An 18,968-nucleotide genomic window follows, 5' to 3' on the forward strand; every position below is an offset into this window, starting at 1 on the left:
TGGGGGAAATGAGAGGCCCACAAGGTACTGGAAATATCTGTAATCCCCTGTACCCTATGAATGAACAAGGGAATGAGCAATTGAATGAATCCCAGAAAGTTTAATGAACCTTGTATTCCAATATAAAGTAGATATTTTAAGGCTGAAATAAGACCCAAAGGTTTTTTTATGAAGCAACTAACATGGTCATGTATGTTTTAGGAAAGAAAGAAGACCCCAAAATGACTATTTCTGAGATTGCATTTTGTGGAAATCACCTTATAACAGTGGCAGGCAGGCACAGTTCCACAATCCGAAGGCTGATCATCCTATGCCAGATCTTTCTAGACATAGTTATATTCTGGAAGGTCAAGATATGACTTCAGATAATGACAAATGTGAGGGAATGATGTTCATTTGAAGGAAATATCATTTTAGTATGAAAGTCCAACTTAGAAAAAAATAGCCCAGACTTAACCAGCAGAACACTATTCCTTCATAACAGATGAGCTAAAATACATGTCTACTACTTTGTAATCTCCAAAATTGGCTGTGATTTGATTTCACACATTGTTTAAAAAAAAGATCCTCCCAGTCCCTTGGTAATTTCCCCAAAACAGAGTTCTCATCAGTGGCTTCACACGAGGATTTACTTGGGAGCTTTAAAAAAGATCCAGGCCCAGGCCCAATCCCAGACCAACTGAGTAAGAATTTGTTGAGGGCTGGGCTGAGGCACTAGCATTTTCCATATCACCCCAGGTGATTCTAATGTGTATCCTGGGTTGAGATCCACTGCCACAAAAGAGCCCTACTCCACTTGCGTGGCTAGACCAACTAACATCTTGCTTGAATTACCATATATTGAAAATTAACCCTGTCATCTCTTCCCCTAAACATACCATATTTAGATTTTCCCCTTGCATTCTCATGCCTGCTTCACTTCAGCTAAAGAAAAATATTTTCCCAAAATAGTTCCCTTTCACAGTTTTGCAGTTTCTGGTTTGGGCACTGTCTTTGCTAAATAAAACTGGATTTGTCCATGGCAAGAGAAAGGAGAGGTTAAAACGAAGTAAAGGAGTAGCTAACTCTTGATCCAGACTGGAGACAGAGCTAATCAACACTCTCTTCTTTCCCTTCACTCACCCTTATGTCCGTCTCCAAACATCCTCTGCCTCAGGTAAGGATGCAAGCCTGCTGCTGCTTCCAGAACCATTCCTGTAGGGAAATTCAAGTAATAAATAGGAGCTATAGCTGACATCTTACTCTGCTAGATCAAAATCTCACTAAAACATAAAAGAAAAATAACTGCTCCCATTGATAGCATCATTTATCATTCCCACTTGTTAGGAGTATTGCTATTTGGAAGTAGCCTCTTTCCACTCTAAGTGTCAAGGGGATGGTTATATAGGGAGTGGAGGATGTTAGATGTCCATGCACCTTCATTACTGACTGTTGAATAATTCTGGAAGAACTTCTAAATCTGATTCACCCACAAACTATGAAGGTAATTTGATTCAAATCCCAAACCTGCTCCCTCATGTCTTTGCCACATGACAAAACTGAAAGCTGGAAAAGGGCATCTATAAAAGAGACAATGGTGCATAAAATACTCAAAAGTTACACATGAATGTCTATTAAGTTATACAGAATTGATTAATTTTAGTACTCTTCCTTCTCTTCAACCTAATCATGAATCAGAGGTGTTCAGTAATTTGCAGAGATAGAAGAATTTCCATATCCAAAATGACATACTTGAAATGCTGGAATTGTTTAGACTATTAAGTGATTAACTTAATGAGCACTATTTGCTTGTTAAACTACATAATGTAAAATGAATACTACTTTCAAATATTCAAATAAAGCACATAAAATACTGAACATAATTGCAGTCAACTTTTGATTATCTACACTCATGGGGAAAAAGCGACCTGAGTAAATGGAAAGCTAGAACATGTTTCTGGAAAGGAAGACAAGTGTCAATTCTTCTAAAAATAATAAACAAATCCCATTCCAATCAGCATGAAAATAGGAATTTTTCAATGGATGAAATGATTTTAAGGTTTATATGGAAGAATAAATTTAAGAAAATAAAACCAAGGAAAAATTAAAGAAAAATCATGAGGGGAGTAATTTATCCTCCTAGATATTACAACTTACTACAAAACCTACCATACAGTACCTGCATTAGAAGGACAAATTGATAATAGAACAAAGAATGCAGAATTCAGAAACAGATTCAAGTAAATATAGAAAGTTAATTTACCCATGTTGTAAATTTATTTTCAATTTATTTTTACATGAGTTCTTTTAGGTTAAATAGTTTTTCATCTAAGAAAAAAGTCATAGCTCTACCTCACACTATATTTTTAAAATTCCAGATGAAGATTATAGTTTTAAGTATAAAAAATAAAACAATAAAAATAGAAGTTTGACAAAGAAGGCAAGAACACACAATGGAGTAAAGATAGTCTCTTCAGCAAGTGGTGTTGGGAAAATTGGACAGCTGCATGTAAATCAATGAAGTTAGAACACTCCCTCACACCATACACAAAAATAAACCCAAAGTGGCTTAAAGACTTAAGCATAAGAAAAGACACTATAAATCTCTTAGAAGAAAACACAGGCAAAACATTATCTGACATAAATCTCAGCAATGTTCTCCTAGGGCAGTCTACCCGAGCAATAGAAATAAAAGCAAAAATAAATAAATGGGACCTAATTAAACTTATAAGCTTTTGCACAGCAAAGGAAACCATAAGCAAAACAAAAAGACAACCTACAGAATAGGAGAAAATATTTGCAAAAGATGAGACGGACAAGAGCTTAATTTCTAGAATATACAAGCAGCTCATAGAACTTAATAATAAAAAAGCAAACAACCCAACCCAAAAATGGGCAGAAGACCTAAACAAGCAATTCTCCAATGAAGACATACAAAGGGCCAATAGGCACATGAAAAAATGCTCAATATCACTAGTCATCAGAGAAATGCAAACCAAAACTACAATGAGGTGTCACCTCACACCAGTCAGAATGGCCATCATTAAAAAGTCCACAAACAGGAGTTCCAGTGAAGATGGCGGAGTGGTAGGACCACAAGTTTGCCTCTCCTCATGACTACAGTGAAACCACAAATGAATGCTAAACAACCATTGAAAAAAGACTGGAACCTAGCAAAAAAGATCTTCAGCAACTGGAAACATAAAGAGGGAACCACAGCAGGATGATAGGAGGGGCGTGCTTGTAATATAATTGGGCCCCATACCCCTCGGGTGGACAACCCACAGCTGAAGATCTGTTAAGTCACACAGGCCCTCCCACAGGAGTGAGAGCGCTAAGCCCCACATCATGCTCCCCAGCCCAGGGTTCTGGCATTGAGAAGAAAAGGAGAACCCAGGACATCTGGTTTTGAAGGCCAGAGGAGCTTGGCTCTGGGATCCTCACGGGACTGGGGGAAACAGAGACTCCATTCGCTTGAGAAGTATACACTGAAACTCACATGCACCAGGTCCAAGGGCAGAGGCAGTGATTTCATAGGAACCTGCGCCAGACCTGCCTGCTGGATTTGGAGGGTCTCCTGGGAACGTGGGGGACGGCTGCGGCTCATTCAGGGGACATAAAAGCTGGTGGCGGACATTCTGGGAGTGTTCATCTACATAAGCTTTCCTGGAGGCTGACATCTTGTTTGGATCATTAGCACCAAGACCCAGCCCCACTCAACAGCCTGTAGGGAAGCCTCAGACCAAACAACATACAGGGTGGGAACACAGCCACATCCATCAGCAGACTTCCTAAGCCACAAAGGCCTCTAGACACAGCCCTACCCACCAAAGGTCCAGGACCAAGCTTCACCCAGCAGTGGGCAGGCTCCTCCTGCCAGGAAACCTGCATAAGCCTCTAGTCCAGCCTCACCCACCAGGGGCAGATACTAGAAATAAGAAAACAACAATCCCGAAGCCTGTGGAAGGAATCCACAAACACATCGAAAGATAGACAATATGAGGCAGCAAAGGAATATCTCCCAGGCCAAGGCACAAGATAAAATCCCAGAAGAAGAAGTAAGTGATGAGGAGATAGGTAATCTATCTGAGAAAGAGTTTAAAGTAATGATGGCCAAGATGTTCAGAGAACTCAAGAGGAGTATAGATGCACAGAGTGAAGTTTTTAGCAAAGAGTTGTAAAATATAAAGAATACTCAGAGTTGAAAAATAAAATCACTGAAATGAACAATACACTAGAAGGAACCAAGAACAGACTAAATGAGGCAGAAAACGGATCAGTAAGCCAGAAGACAGATTAGCGGAAATCACTGCTTCAGAACAGAAAAAAGAAAAAAGAATAAAAAGGAATGAGGATAGTTTAAGAGAACTCTGGGAAAACATGAAGCACTCTAATATTCGCATTATAGGGCTCCCAGAAAGAGAAGAGAGAGAGAAAGGACCTGAGAAAATTTTTGGAGAGATAATAACCGAAAAGTTCCCCAACTTGGGAAAGGAAAGAATCACTCAAGTCCTGGAAGCGCAGAGAGTACCACATAGAATCAACCCAAAGAGGAACACACCAAGGCACATAGTCATCAAATTGACAACAATTAAGGATAACGAGAAAACATTAAAATTAGCAAGAGAAAAGCAACAAATAACATACAGGGGAACTCCCATAAAGTTATCAGCTGAGTTTTCAGCAGAAACTCTACAGGCCAGAAGGGAGTGGCATGGATATATTTAAAGTGATGCAAGAGGGAAACTTACAACCAAGAACACTCTATCCAGCAAGGCTCTCGTTCAGACTTGATGGAGAAATCAAAAGCTTCACAGATAAACAAAAGCTAAAAGATTTCAACACCACCAAACCAGCTTTACAACAAATGTTAAAGGAACTTCTCTAGTCATCAAACCATAAGAAAAGAGAACAAAAAGAAGAAAGAGAAAAAAAAAAAAAGAGAGAGAGACAGAGACCTACAAAAGATTGCTTTGGCTGTTTGGGGTCTTTTGTGGTTCCTTATAAATTTTGGAATTATTTGTTCTAGTTCTGTGAGGAATGTCATAAGTATTTTGATGGGGGTTGCATTGGATCTGTGGATTGCTTAGGGTAGTGTGGCCATTTTGATAGTGTTAATTCTTTCAATCCAAGACCACAAGAAATCTTTCCATTTCCTTGCGTCACTTTGGTTTTCAGAGTATAGGTAAACTCCTTGGTTAAGTTTATTTCTAGGTATTTTCTTGTTTTTGACGTAATGGAAATGTCTCTGCCAGTTATAAAATTCTGGTTTTTGAAGTGGGAAAAAAAAAAAGTGAACAAAGGGCCCACAAATGGCAAAATATCCTTCTTTTTTATGGGTGCATTGTATTCCATTACATATATGTATGCTTCATCTTCATTGTCTTTTCAACTATTATTGTGCACTTGGGATGCTTCCGTATCTTAGCAATTATAAATAACGTTGCTGTTAATAGCAGGGTGTACGTGTCTTTTTGAGTTAATTCTTACTTTGTGGTTGGCTTTATTCTTTTGATAACTATGTAAGTTTAAAAAGCCAAAGCTCTAAACATTCTTAGAAAAATTGAACAGTACATATATGTAAATTTAAAGATATATGTGCAATAAAAAAAGAAAGATGTATCAAGCCATGAAAGACATAGAAGAAACTTAAAAGACATATTACCGAATGAAAGAAGCCAGTCTGAAAGGCTACAAACTGTACGATTCCAACCAAATGACATTCTGGAAAAGGCACAGCTACAGAAACAATAAAAAGATCGTGGTTTCCAGGAGTTTGGGGGAGGGAGGGGGGGAGGAATGAATAGATGGAGCACAAGGGATTTTTAGGGCAATGAAATTATTCTGTATGATACTATAGTGGCTACATGTCATTATGCATTTGTTAAAACCCACAGAATGTACAACATCAAGAGTAAACCCTAATGTAAACTATGGACTTTGGTTGATAATAATGTGCCCATGTTGGTTCACCGATTGTACTAAAAATGCCACACTGATGAGGGATGCTGAGGGTATATATGTGTGGGTGGTGAGGGCTATGTGGGAACTCTGTATTTTCTGCTCAATTCTTTTGTGAACCTGAAACTGCTCTAAAAGAATAAAGCCTATTAAAAAAAAAAAAAGTCCACAAACAATAAACACTGGAGAGGGTGTGGAGAAAACGGAACTCTCCTACACTATTGGTGGGAATGTAGTTTGGTGCAGCCATTATGGAAAGCAGTATGGAGATTCCTCAAAAGACTAAAAATAGACTTGCCATATGATCCAGCAATCCCACTCCTGGGCATACATCCACAGGAAACCTTAATTCAAAAAGATACATGCACTTCAATGTTCATAGCAGCACTATTTACAATAAGCAAGACATGGAAACAACTCAAATGTCCACCGACAGATGACTGGATAAAGTAGTTGTGATATATTTATACAACAGAATACTACTCAGCCATAAAAAATAAAATAAAATAATGCCATTTGCAGCAACATGGATGGACCTGGAGATTGTCTTTCTAAGTGAAGTAAGCCAGAAAGAAAAAGAAAAATACCGTATGATATCACTTACATGTGGAATCTAAAAAAAAAAAAAAAAATAGACAAACTTATTTACAAAACAGAAACAGACTCACAGCCATAGAAAACAAACTTATGGTTACCAAGGGGGGGAACAGTGGGGGAAGGGATAAACCGAGAGTTTGAGATTTGCAGATACTAACTAATATACACAAAATAGATAAACAACAAGTTAATACTGTATAACACAGGGAACTATATTCAATATCTTGTGGTAACTTATGGTGAAAAAGAGTATGAAAACAAATATATGTATGTTCAGTATGACTGAAGCATTATGCTGTAAACTGGAAATTGATACAACATTGTAAACTGACTATACTTCAATAAAAATTTATTTATACAAAAAAATTCAAAGAAAAGTTAAGAGAGTAAATGGATAAACTTAGAATCTGAGTGTCCTTCCTAAGCAAGACTGTAGTCCCAATAAAAGCTACCATTACATCTTACTTGGGTTACAGCAATAAACTCTTAACTACTCTGTTTGCAGTTCCTCTCAAGTTCTTCTATAATACATTCCCCAAGCAGGGTGATCTTTAGAAAACAAAATCTGTACAGCTGGACGTAGTTGGAACTCCTGTAGTTATTTCCTATTTTTTTTATCCTTACAGTTGTTTATTTGTGCTTTCTCTCTCTCTTTTTTCTTGAATTAACTTTTGGTCTTTCGAATATAGGTATGTATATGCATGACTGGGACATTGTGCTGTACACCAGAGATTGACACACTGTAATTGACTATACTTCAATTAAAAAAAAAACTTTTGGTCTTCGTTGAGTTTTTTAAATTGTATCCTTGTTTTCTATTTCATTTATTTTTATAATTGCTCTCTTCATCCTTTTTTAAAGGTTTTATTGCTATATTTGGACACAACACGTATTTATAAGCTTTTCTTCTTTTCCAGTGTAAACATTTAAGACTATAAATTTCCCTTACAGTACCACTTAACCTGCAAGTTTTGATTTGCAGTATTGTCATTATTATTAAGCTATATTTCCATCATGATTTATTTTCTTATTCATGATTATTTAGACATATGTTCATTAACTTCCAAACATATGGCATTTTTTAAGATAGTTCTTACTGAAGTGTTACATAAGTACCAAAAAGTACATAAATCGTAAGTACACACCTCAATGAATTTCCACAAAATGGATTTATTTGTGTACTCATTCTCAGAACAAGATAAAGAATGTCATTTGTCGCAGATGCCCCCAGTATGTCCACTTCAAGTCATCACCTTCCCTGAAGGTAACTATACTTACTTGTATCATCATCAATTAGTTTTGCCCATTTGAGGATTTTATATAAACAGAATCATATAGAATGTTCTCTTTTTTATCTACTGTCTTTCATTCTTCCCCATAGTTGTGAGATCCATCCACTTTGTTGCATAGATATACAACTCTGGATGGACATATGGGCTGTTTTCAGTGTTTGATTCTGATGAACAGAATAGAGCTATTACTAGTAAGTATTTCTGTTGGGTGTATACCTAGGAATGGGATTGTGTGTTATCACTATGCCTAGATTCAGCTGTAGTAGATACTACCAATTTTCCAGTGTGGTTGTACCAAGATACATGACCACCACCAACAGAGAATAAGAGTTTTTGGTACTCCACATCATTGTCAGCACTTAGCATGATCAGTTTTCCTAGTGCTAGGATTTGGGGAGTACAGAGTGGCTTCTCATTGTGTCTTAAATTTGTATTTCCCTGAAGAACTGATGAACTGAGCACTTTCTCATACGCTTACTGGCAACTCAGAAATCCTCTTTTATGAAATATCTGTTCAAGTCTTTTGCCTATTTTTTAAAATTGAGATGTCTGTATGTCCTCACTGATATGAAGGAATTTTAAAAAACTGAATACCAGTCCTTTGTTCAATACATGTATTGAACATTTTTTTTCTCATATTATGTGTCTTGCCTTTTCACTCTCTTAATGTTATGTTTTCATGATCAAAGGTGTTTAGTTTTAGTGAAGTTCAATTCACCTATCTTCTCCATTGTGATTGTGATGTTTGCAACACAACTGACAAAAGATGAGTGTTCAGAATATAAAAAGAACTTTTACAAATCAATAAGGAATAAAAAACAATTTAAATATGGGCAAAAGACATAAACAGGTATTTCATAAGAAAGGAAAAATGAATGGGTAATAATCATATGAAAAGATGTTCAACCTCATTAGTAATCAGACCATGCAAATGGGATACCATTTTATAACTGTCAGATTGGCAAAAATTAATAAGTGTTTGGTTAGGATATGGAGCAAAAAAATAATAATAATACACTGGCAATTGGGGGTGAACATTAAAACAAAAACTTTGTAATATAATATGATATTACCTTATAAAGCTGAAGATAATTCTCGTCATCCAGTTTTTCTCCTCCCAGGTATCTGTCCTAAAAAATTTCCGGCACATATGCACACAGAAATTGGATAGCAATATTACAAAAAGGTAGAAATAACAAATGTCCATTGACAATAAAATAGATAAACAAATTATAGCATATATACACACAATGGAACAATAGACAGCTGCAAAAGTTAAATAATACACATCAACTTGGATGAATCACAAAATTATAACGTTAAGTATAAAAATTGATCCTCAGAAGTCTACATGCAAACTACATAAATACATTTGAAACTACATAAATGTCAAAATCATACAAAGTTTAACAATAAATTGTACAGAAATACTTATGTGTAGAAATATTATAATGAAATTATTATCACAAAGGAATGATAAAAAAGTTTAAAATAATGGTTACTTATGCAGCCATCAAAGTGATATTTTGTTAGGAGTTTGAGATTTGCAGATATTAACTACTATATATAAAATAAACAGGTTTATACTGTACAGGCACAAAGAACTATATCCAGTATCTTGTGGTAACCTATAGTGGAAAAGAATACAAAATGAATATATGTATGTATATGTATGACTTGAACTATTATGCTGTATACCAGAAATTGACACAACATTGTAAAGTGACTATGTTTTAATTAAAAAAAAAAGTGGTATTTTGCAAATTTAAAATATCATGGAATTTAAGATCGCCATATATGCTTTTGTATGTATAGCGTATCTCTGGGAGGATTTTTTTTTTAAGTGGTAACAATAGTTATTATAGAAACATGATATGGAAAGGTTCCATTAGCCCCCCTAAACCCACTTTTCATCCTTCTACATCCTGCTCTGTATCCCAGACTCTTTAAAGACTGCCTCAACTGGCTCCCGTGCTCTGTAACTTCCAGGTAAGTTCAACCAATTGGAGGCATCAGGGAGAAGGGTGAGATTTAGGTATTTATTCCTTCAGTACCTTTCCTGTCTATTGGTCAGGATTGTCTATGCATCCCTCTAAGAAAGGCCAGAGCACCTGTTGCCTTGTTTTTTATATTATACTATATCTCAGGGTTCTCCAGAGAAACAGAATCAATAGGGTGTGTGTGTGTGTGTAGAGAGAAAGGAGAAAAAAAAAAAGAGTGACAGAGAGACTGAGAGATTTATTATGAGAAATTGGCTCACATGATTACGGGGCTGAGATGTCCCAGATTTGCAGGGTGACTTGGCAAGCTGGACACCCAGGAGACCTCATGTGCAGCTCCAGTTTGAGTCTGAAGGCCTGAGAACAAGGAGAGTCAGTGACATAAGTTGCAGTCCAAAAGCCAAGTGGCTCAAGACCTAAGAAGAGCCGATGTGTTAGGCCAAGTCCAAGGCCAGAAAAGACTGTTGTTGCAGCTCCACACTCAGACAGGAAGAGTTCCCTCTTGTCCAGCCCTGTTATGCTACTCAGGTCTTCAATAGATTGGATGAGGCCCACCCACTTACAGAGGCCAAATGTCTGATATCCAGTAGCCCAGTCACCCTCTCTTATAGCTATAGCTGCTCTCTGGGTCTCCTCCCTCCTGCCCATTCAAATCTAGAATGTTACTTTACTGTACCCTGTTTTTAACCCATGCTATTGTAAATCGGCCCTTAAGTAACCATTCCTCAGTTGTCCTATTTGAGTATACCATCTGTTTCCTGCTGGGCCCCTGACTGATTCTTGTATTTTTAAATATTAGTAGCTGTGATTAAAATTCCTAACATATAGTAGATTCTGCCAACTTATTGGTCAAGAGCCTTTTCAAACACATTGTAATCATAGGCCAGCTGAGTGATTCAGGAGGCTTCTGATACTCAGTCTCCCTCTCTCCCTGGCCTTCCGGTCTGAAATTTCAAGTGAAACCAAAGGCCAGAGGAAACCTCAAATGCTAACACCTCCACAGCACTTACTGTCCATGGTATCTGACCCAGGATCTTTGAACTATGGTCTGGCCTCATCATCTCTTCCAGTATACAGCTGGCCACTGACCGGCAGTCCAACACGACATTTAAAATTCAAAATGTGAAATGCAGAATAATGAAGCCATCTGGGCCATATTATGTTGTCCAACAATTATAAGTAATGTGAGCTATAAATACAACAAGCAAAAGGAAGCAAACAAAAGGCCATTAATCAATATAATTTGCATGAGATACGATGACTCAAGTGTATTTACACAAGCAGAAAATCCTTTTTCAGGAGACTCTTTACAAATGCTGGTCTAAAGCAGGTCTAGTTTGAAAAATACAACCTGCTAAGGCCATCCAGTCATATAACTTCTCTGAAGTAATAAAAATCTGCATGGGAATTTCACACAGAGAATCTTGATGTTGACATTTCATAACTCACAGAGTTATATATGAAAGGCAACCGGACCAGTCTTGGTTCAGAATCCAGGATAACTTAACAAAAGTTACATCATAAGGACAGCTTAGTGGCGAGGACTCCAAGAAACTAGTAACATTTGTCATCAGCCACACTCATAAAACCTGTAGGTGCTTGAGTGAGAAAACAACCAACCACAATAGCTTGGCTCTACATCTGTACAGCCAACAGTCTCCTCATCTCTCAGACTATCCCACAGTCACCTCAAACTCAATATATCTAAAATTGAATGAATGCTCCTCCCTTCCCAATCTAGACCTTCTCTTATACCCTAGGCTTTTAACACGAGCAACTGAACAGATAATGATGCAATCTGCGGAGAGAGAAAACACATTTAAACCACGTGGTTGATTTCTCAAAAGAAGAGGGAGTGTGGCTGAATGGATTTTTTGTCCTCAGTTCTTCCCTCCTTCCCTTCCTTCACCAGGGTTTACCGTGGGTAGGGAATAAATCTCAACGCACTGATTTAGCCAATGGACTTAGAGCAGAGGCTTTAGTTGTGCTCACAGGGTTTGGCTTGGCCTCTTTTGCACTTCTGCCATTGTCCATGCGAACAGGTGATATATGGGGCAGACCAGAAACCAACCTGCAGCCAGAAGGTAATGAATGCAGACTGAGGAATACTACACAGCAGCCCAAAGCAATGAACTAGATATGCATATGGCAGGCAGTCGGGACAGATTTTAAATTAAATCATGAAGTGAAGGATAGCAGTAAAAAATAGAATAAGAATTGTAGCACAATGCCAATTACATAAATTAGACATAAACACGTGCACAAAACAACACTGTCAATATTTCAGGGATTTAGATCTTTTCAAGAACTTGGACAGGAGAGGCAATACCAAAAAAAAAAAGAAATTAGGGGCCCTGGACTGACTATAGAGGATAGAGGAATGGAGATTCCTGATGAACTAAGCTCTCTGTCATAGACTTTTTAAAAATTAAATAACAAAAGTTAAATGCTTTACTGACTTAGTCTGGATGACTCTTTAAAAATAAAGAAATTAGAACAAGAAACAAAAATTCACCTATATTCCCCACCACCCAAAGATGACCACTGATAATATTACCAATGTTTTCTTAAGGAATTGCTTTTTAAAAGTGATTGCATACAGCTATTTTACATATTAACAATTCACACTTTTCCCATGTTTCATGGAGCTATTACACATAAGCGATTTATAATTTGACCACTTTTTATTTGACTACTATGATAAAATAGGATTTCTTGAGGTTAAATAAGGCATGGCAAAGGGGCTTTAAAAGTTTTCAGCAGCCAGGTTTGCTCTGTTGCATAGTAAGGTCACTTATAGGTATGTCTCTTAGTGGAAAAAAGATTATTTTATGAAAAAAGAGACATTTTCAGTGACATGATGAGTATATGCCAGCATATTCACCTACTTTGCTATTTTCTTTGCACAGCAAATGAGTTATAGCTTAAGAAAACCTCAGGTGTGGACGATAAATAAATTATCGTGATTGGGTTGCCAATTTGCAGGCGCTCCACGTTTTCTCACAGCTGTGGAGTCCCACCCAAGGCCATTTTGCCTTCACAAAAAACATTTTCTAGGGCTTAAATTCTCTGTGGTTTAACCCCTGAAGTGCTGTTGTGGTTGCCTTCCTGAGTTTCTACCAATGGCATGAGAGTGAAGTTGCAATCAAGGAATCAAAGAAAACAAGGCAAGACAAAATAAACATACCTCAAGAGTTTACCTGACTTGTACTGTACTTCCATTTGGTATTCTAGGTTACATATTATTTTTCCTTTGATGCTCTTCCTGAATTCTTTCTGCCTGCGACTAAAATCGCATTTAAGCTGGGCTTTTCTGTAAGACCAGAAAGATATCAAGAGCAAATGAGTGCCATTCCAAAACTAGCCAATTCATATCATATGGCTCCCGATTAAACCCTGGGAAAATGGATGTAGAAGAATCTACCACACTCTGAGAGGTACTTTTCTAGGGCGGCCATCTTGGCAAGGACCCTTACCCTTGTCTGGGCCAGCAGTATTGTGTGTGAGAATTCAACCCCACTTCTCTTAAATGGAAAAGTCACTTCTCCATGAAAGGGCTTTGGCTCTTTGGTGAATCCCAGCTTTGCACGATATAAACTGGAAGTTTAGGTTAGTCTTACTCTCAATTTCCTCTAATTAAGAAAGACAGAAGTAATATTATACATACACTTTTACTGAAGATAATTCTGAGTACCACGCTTCCTATTTCTGTGTGGCCAGCCACAGAGTCGCATACCACAGAGAACCATCACTGAGCACTTGAACTGTAGCTCGTCTGCACTGAGATACGCTGTCCAGATCAACAGACCCAGACCACATGCTAAATTTAAAATAAATGCCCAATAAGCATTAAATCTCACTTCTAAATTAAGAAAGATATCCTTTACATAGCCCCTTGAAGGATTCTTTAGTCCACAATCATAGTTTTCCTTTCTTAACTGCCATTTTTAAACAACTTTGATTGGGTCATTAGCATTAGGGGCTCCCCTCCCACGACAGCCATCCTAGGTTGCCTTCACTCTGTTTTAGATTTTAAAAGAATTATACTAATATGCAATTATTCATTATAAGCCAGAAATAGCCAAGACTTAGGAGGGCCATGGAAAGGGATTCTAGTGCAATTTATGAATTTAATGAATTCCCAACTGCATAGCATGACTGCATTTCAACCGTTCGTCATTCAATAGCTGAAAGTGCCATTATTGTTAGTATAAAATCCCTTCATAAAACGTCAAAATTTCACAAATCTACCCAACTCTATCCCAGGTTGGAGGAAATCATTCTTGTGCGTGTTCACAGGTGTGTATAGCTTCTCTTAGTAAAGTAGAAAGCCTTGCATACATGTCATCACCTCCTAAGTAAGAAGCCATAACATTATTCTAACCCTCCATTAAAGAACTCTTGAAAGACTCATGTTACTGGTGTGTGAATCTCTTCCTATGTGCCCTAACATAAGACTAAATTATAGGGCTTGAAATCTACTGTCTAGCACACTACTGGCAAAGCTGACTCAAAAACTGTTTGATGAATTGAATTATCCACGTGTCTCAACCTTTCTTTCTTAAGAAGTTCCATTTTCTTCAGTTCCAGTGATTAGAAGGGCCAAATTTGCTGATCAATAGTAGTTTCCACCTGAATCTTTGACAGGTGGTCTGGCTATTTTCTAAACTCTACCCAAATCAAGGGCAAAATGTAGAAGTACAACACTGGCAATTAGTAGATTTTGCTGTGTTTATTTCCCTTTGAATGCAGAAATTACTCATTACTTGCAAATGTTCTTAAACGGAATCTGAAAGAAACTGCCATGTAAATTTCCCCTACAGTGGTCCTGGGTAGAGAGTGGCAAATACTAGAAAAGCAAAACCAATTAACCTGTGTCTTTCCTCTCTTTAAGAACACTATTCAGTATATGGAGAGTTTTAAGGAAGAGAGAAGCAAGCACCTTCGCAAAAAACAGAGGCAGGGGTAGGGTGTGGGTATCTGGGGAGACACCAGAAGAAACCAACCAGATGATAGATCGCCAAACTCAATGGAAGGCTTCACACATGGCTATACTATACTGGTTTAACCCCAAACACAAAAATATGCATAACCAAATGCAAGATGCTGTATGATTTTAATATACATACTTGTACTCTCTGGATTATACCCTGGGATTCCGCCATGAACAAGTGGTGAATGCACATGTCCCCTTTATATTGACTCTAGAGCTGTGCTGTCCAATACCATAGTAACACCCATATGCAGGTAATGAGCACTTGAAATGTGGCTGGTCTGAATTAAGATGTGTTTGTAAGTGTAAAACCCACACCAAACTTCAAAGACTTAATATAACAAAAAGGATGTAAAATATCTCATTAACAATTTTGTATTGATAGCATCTTGAAATTATAATATTTTACATATATATTAAAGTGAAACATATTACTAAAATTAATTTACATTTTACTACGGCTACTAGAAATTTTCAAATACTACATGTGGCTTACATTTTATTTTCTGGACAGCACTGGTTAATATTTGTTTTTTGTATTTAGGTGCTCTTATGTTGGGTGCATATAGATTTACAATTGTTACATCCTCTTGCTGAATTGATCCTTTTATCATTATGTAATGTCCTTCTTTGTCTCCTATTAGTCTTTGTTTTAAGCCTATTTTGTCTGATATAAGTATTGCTACCCCAGCTTTCTTTTCATTTCCATTTGCATGGAATACCTTTTCCCATCCCCTCACTTTCAGACTGTGCGTGTGTTTAGATCTGAAGTGAGTCTCCTGTGGGCAGCATATACATGGATTTTGTTTTTGTACCCAGTCACTCTATGTCTTTCGATTGGAGCACTTAGTCCAGTTACATTTAAAGTAATTACTGATAACTATGTATTAATTGCCATTTTGTTTGTTTTCTGGTTGTTTTGTAGTTCTTCTTTGTTCCTTTCTTCTTGTTTTGTGCTCTTTCCTTGTGATTTGATGACTATCTTTAGTTTAATGTTTGGATTTCTTTCTGGTTTGTGTGTGTGTGTATTATAGATTTTTGGTTTGTGGTTACCATAAGATTCATATATAACAACCTACATATATGTGATTATTTTAAGTTGACAATCTCTTAAGTTCTAACACATTCTAACAACTCTGTATTTTTGCCTTTACCAATGAGATTTTTCCTTTCATAATTTTCACATTTCTAGTGTGATCTTTTCTCTTCTGCTTAGAGAAGTCCCTTTAACATTTCTTGTAAAGCTGGTTTAGTGGTGCTGAACTCTTTTAGCTTTTGCTTGTTTGTAAAACTCTGTCTCCTTCAAATCTGAGTGATAGCCTTAACTGGTTGAGTATTCTCGGTTGTAGGTTTTCTTTCATCACTTTGAATACATCATGACAATCCCTTCTGGTTTGCAAAGTTTCTGCTGAAAAGTCAGCTGACAGTCTTTTTGGAGTTTCCTTGCACATAACTAGTTGCTTTTTCCTTGCTGCTCTTAAGACTCTCCATCTTTAACTTTTGCCATTTTTATTATAACGTGTCTTGGTGTGGCTCTCCTTAGGTTCATCTTGTTTGGGGCTCTCTATGCTTCCTGAACCTGGATGTCTGTTTCCTTTCCCAGGTTAGGGAAGTTTTTAGTCTCACCAGTATTTATAATACAAAGATGCATCTACTTAACTACTACTCATCCATCAGGATTCAGTTCAAGCACCGTATTAGGCCTGTCCCTAGCTAGACCACATCTTACAGGTTTTCCATATTCTCTGCTGTATCAATTCAAGGTTGGGCCCACAGCGTGTGCACACTACCTGTGACAAGCTGAACTAAGAACTGATCTTCCCCTTGCACATTTTTTCTCATAATTACTAAATAAAGAATATAATCACATCTGAAATATGAATGCTGCTTAAATATCACAGCTAAACAATCATTTTCGCATGATATGTATCTGGAAGAACCCAGAACCATCTGATAAGGTCTGCAAGGAAGGGAACAAGGTAGCTGAGGACAGAGGTTGAAGAGAGATTTTTCTGTAAACTTTCAGTCTGTAACCTCATGCCAAGAATTCTTTTAAAATCTTTTCAAAAGAGTATCTTCACTATCTACAAAAAAGATTTTTAAAACTTAGCTTCTATCGAAGACTTGTAAATAATTTTTCTTGCATTGCACCTTTTAGATCAGCAACCAACAAACTCTTTCTGTAAGGTGCCAGATAGTAAATATTGTAGGCTTTGTGGGTCCCTGTGGCAACTACTCAACTCTGCTGTTAGAGCATGAAAACATTCATAGACAGTATGTAAAGGAACATGTGAGGCTGTGTCAGTAAAAGTTTAACTTTTAAAATAGGCAGAATTTAGCCTGTGATCAGTTTGCCACCCTCCCTACCACCACCCTGCTTTAGATAGTGCCTCTTTTGAACAACAATGTGTAACCATATTCTTTACTTTTTCATTCTTAAACAGATCAAAACAAATCTCCTTTCAACTCAAGTTAAGAATTATGTTAGGAATGTTGGAACAAAGCAAAGATGATCAAGAACAGAAGAAAAACATCTAGTTTATGATATAAAACCACAGATTCATGATACTTACTCAGAAAAGCAAACGTGTCTCAAAAGCCACTCTCATCCTTTCAGAACTCTTCTGGGTAAAATCAATGATGGCAACAAAGAAGTCACATTCTGGGTTGAAAATTACTTCTGAGTCTTCATACTTCTCAAGTTGGACACTAAAATAATATATACTTGTGCAAATAAATTCAGAAATTGCTACTCCAGAAATGTAGATAATCTAAATTAACTAGATGTTGACTGCTGACCACTAAATTCTCTACAGAAGTGACCATTATAACAAGTAGTCTCATCACCCTGGCCTGTGGCACATGATGAGGTTACTCCAATTCAGAGGATCCCCTTGAGAGGAAGATTCAGTGGGGAAAAGTTTAGTTTACTGGGACACTGGTCCCAAGCCCTAGGTTCTAGACTTTTATCTTACTCTCCAGAATACTCTCAGCATATTAACTGAAAGCACAGTCTCCCCTAGAGGAAAAAAAATCAAAGCAGTATTCTATTTTCAAAACAATTTCTTGTTCAAGAAAAAGACGGCAAGTTTAAAACTTACCATGAAGGCTTAAAAATGAACTATATAACCTAACAGTGCCAACTGGATTCCCCAGTTTTCCACTGGTATTCTTCTCAGAGGAAGCAGGTAATGCCAAAAAGCTTCAGGGATGGAAAGTGGAGACCCAAAGGATTTGCCACTAACTTTCAGAGATATTCATGGACGTGAACCTTGAAGACCAAAAGTTGCATGGCAAAAAGCAGCTCAACAAGTTCAATTTGCATTTCCATCAGAGTCTGGTATGTCCCACATGCAAAGCCTATGTTGAGATAGGGTAGGATGTCCACTAGACCAATGAAAAACCTTGATGTTTAGCAAAACCCAAAGAAAAATGGAAATCCAGTTGCTTTGTTCAAGGGCAGTGTGAGTCACAATAGAATTAGGTGCTTCTCAACATGGCTCACCTATTGATTATATTTTTAATAGTTTGTTCCTTTTTTTTTTTTAAGAAACCAACTTTACTTTTTATTTTTTTAAGGATGTAATGAGGATTGAACCCAGCATCTTGTGCATGCTAACCTCACACTCTACCACTGAACTTATACCCTCCCCCTTCACCTGTTGATTCTTTCTGATAATAGAAGCAGCAATGATACAGGCAAAATGGCAGCTCATCATCACACTTGGCTTATTAATAAACCCATATTCAAATGCAAACACAAGTCAAATAATGGTATCACACAAGAAAAGTCTACCTCAGAAAGAATTGAGAGGCTAGTCACTTCCCCAAAACTAACTTTCTAGCTAGCGCCGACTGTGCCGCTCAGATGAATGATGAGTATAGATCCTGCTTCCTTACCTTGGACCCTGAGAAAACAAGTGTGATTCTATTTTGCAGACTGAAAAAAATTCCACATTTCCTCATCCACAAGTGAAATGGAAGAGATAGAAGGGACCCAACTCTCAGAAGGGTTTGGCAGCCTAGGGAGACAGTGGTCCAGACATGTTGCTGTTACATGATCCTGAATTCTTTCTTGCTCCATTCAAGAAATCCAACCAAACTCCAAAGACACCAGCACGGAAAGGAACCCACAGGCAGTATTTC

General features: G+C 37.3%; 1 long non-coding RNA gene across 14 annotated transcripts in view; it reads right to left on the reverse strand.

Moving 5' to 3' along the window:
* Positions 1-18,962, reverse strand: part of LOC116662171 — a 138,978-nt gene extending 120,016 nt beyond the window's left edge. For 12 of the 14 annotated variants that reach the window (XR_004318175.1, XR_004318172.1, XR_004318176.1 and 9 more), the window contains exons 1-5: positions 17,396-18,962; positions 13,017-13,142; positions 10,090-10,186; positions 8,903-8,959; positions 1,123-1,194 (exon numbers count right to left, since the gene is read on the reverse strand). This is a non-coding gene — a long non-coding RNA (uncharacterized LOC116662171). Of the gene's footprint in view, positions 1-1,122; positions 1,195-8,902; positions 8,960-10,089; positions 10,187-10,839; positions 11,019-13,016; positions 13,143-17,395 lie in introns of all 14 variants that reach the window. The other 2 variants (XR_004318165.1, XR_004318177.1) reach the window with 2 other exon arrangements.
* Between the last annotated feature and the right edge of the window lie 6 nt (positions 18,963-18,968).

Source organism: Camelus ferus, chromosome X (genome assembly GCF_009834535.1).
Source record: "Camelus ferus isolate YT-003-E chromosome X, BCGSAC_Cfer_1.0, whole genome shotgun sequence".
NCBI lineage: Eukaryota > Metazoa > Chordata > Mammalia > Artiodactyla > Camelidae > Camelus > Camelus ferus.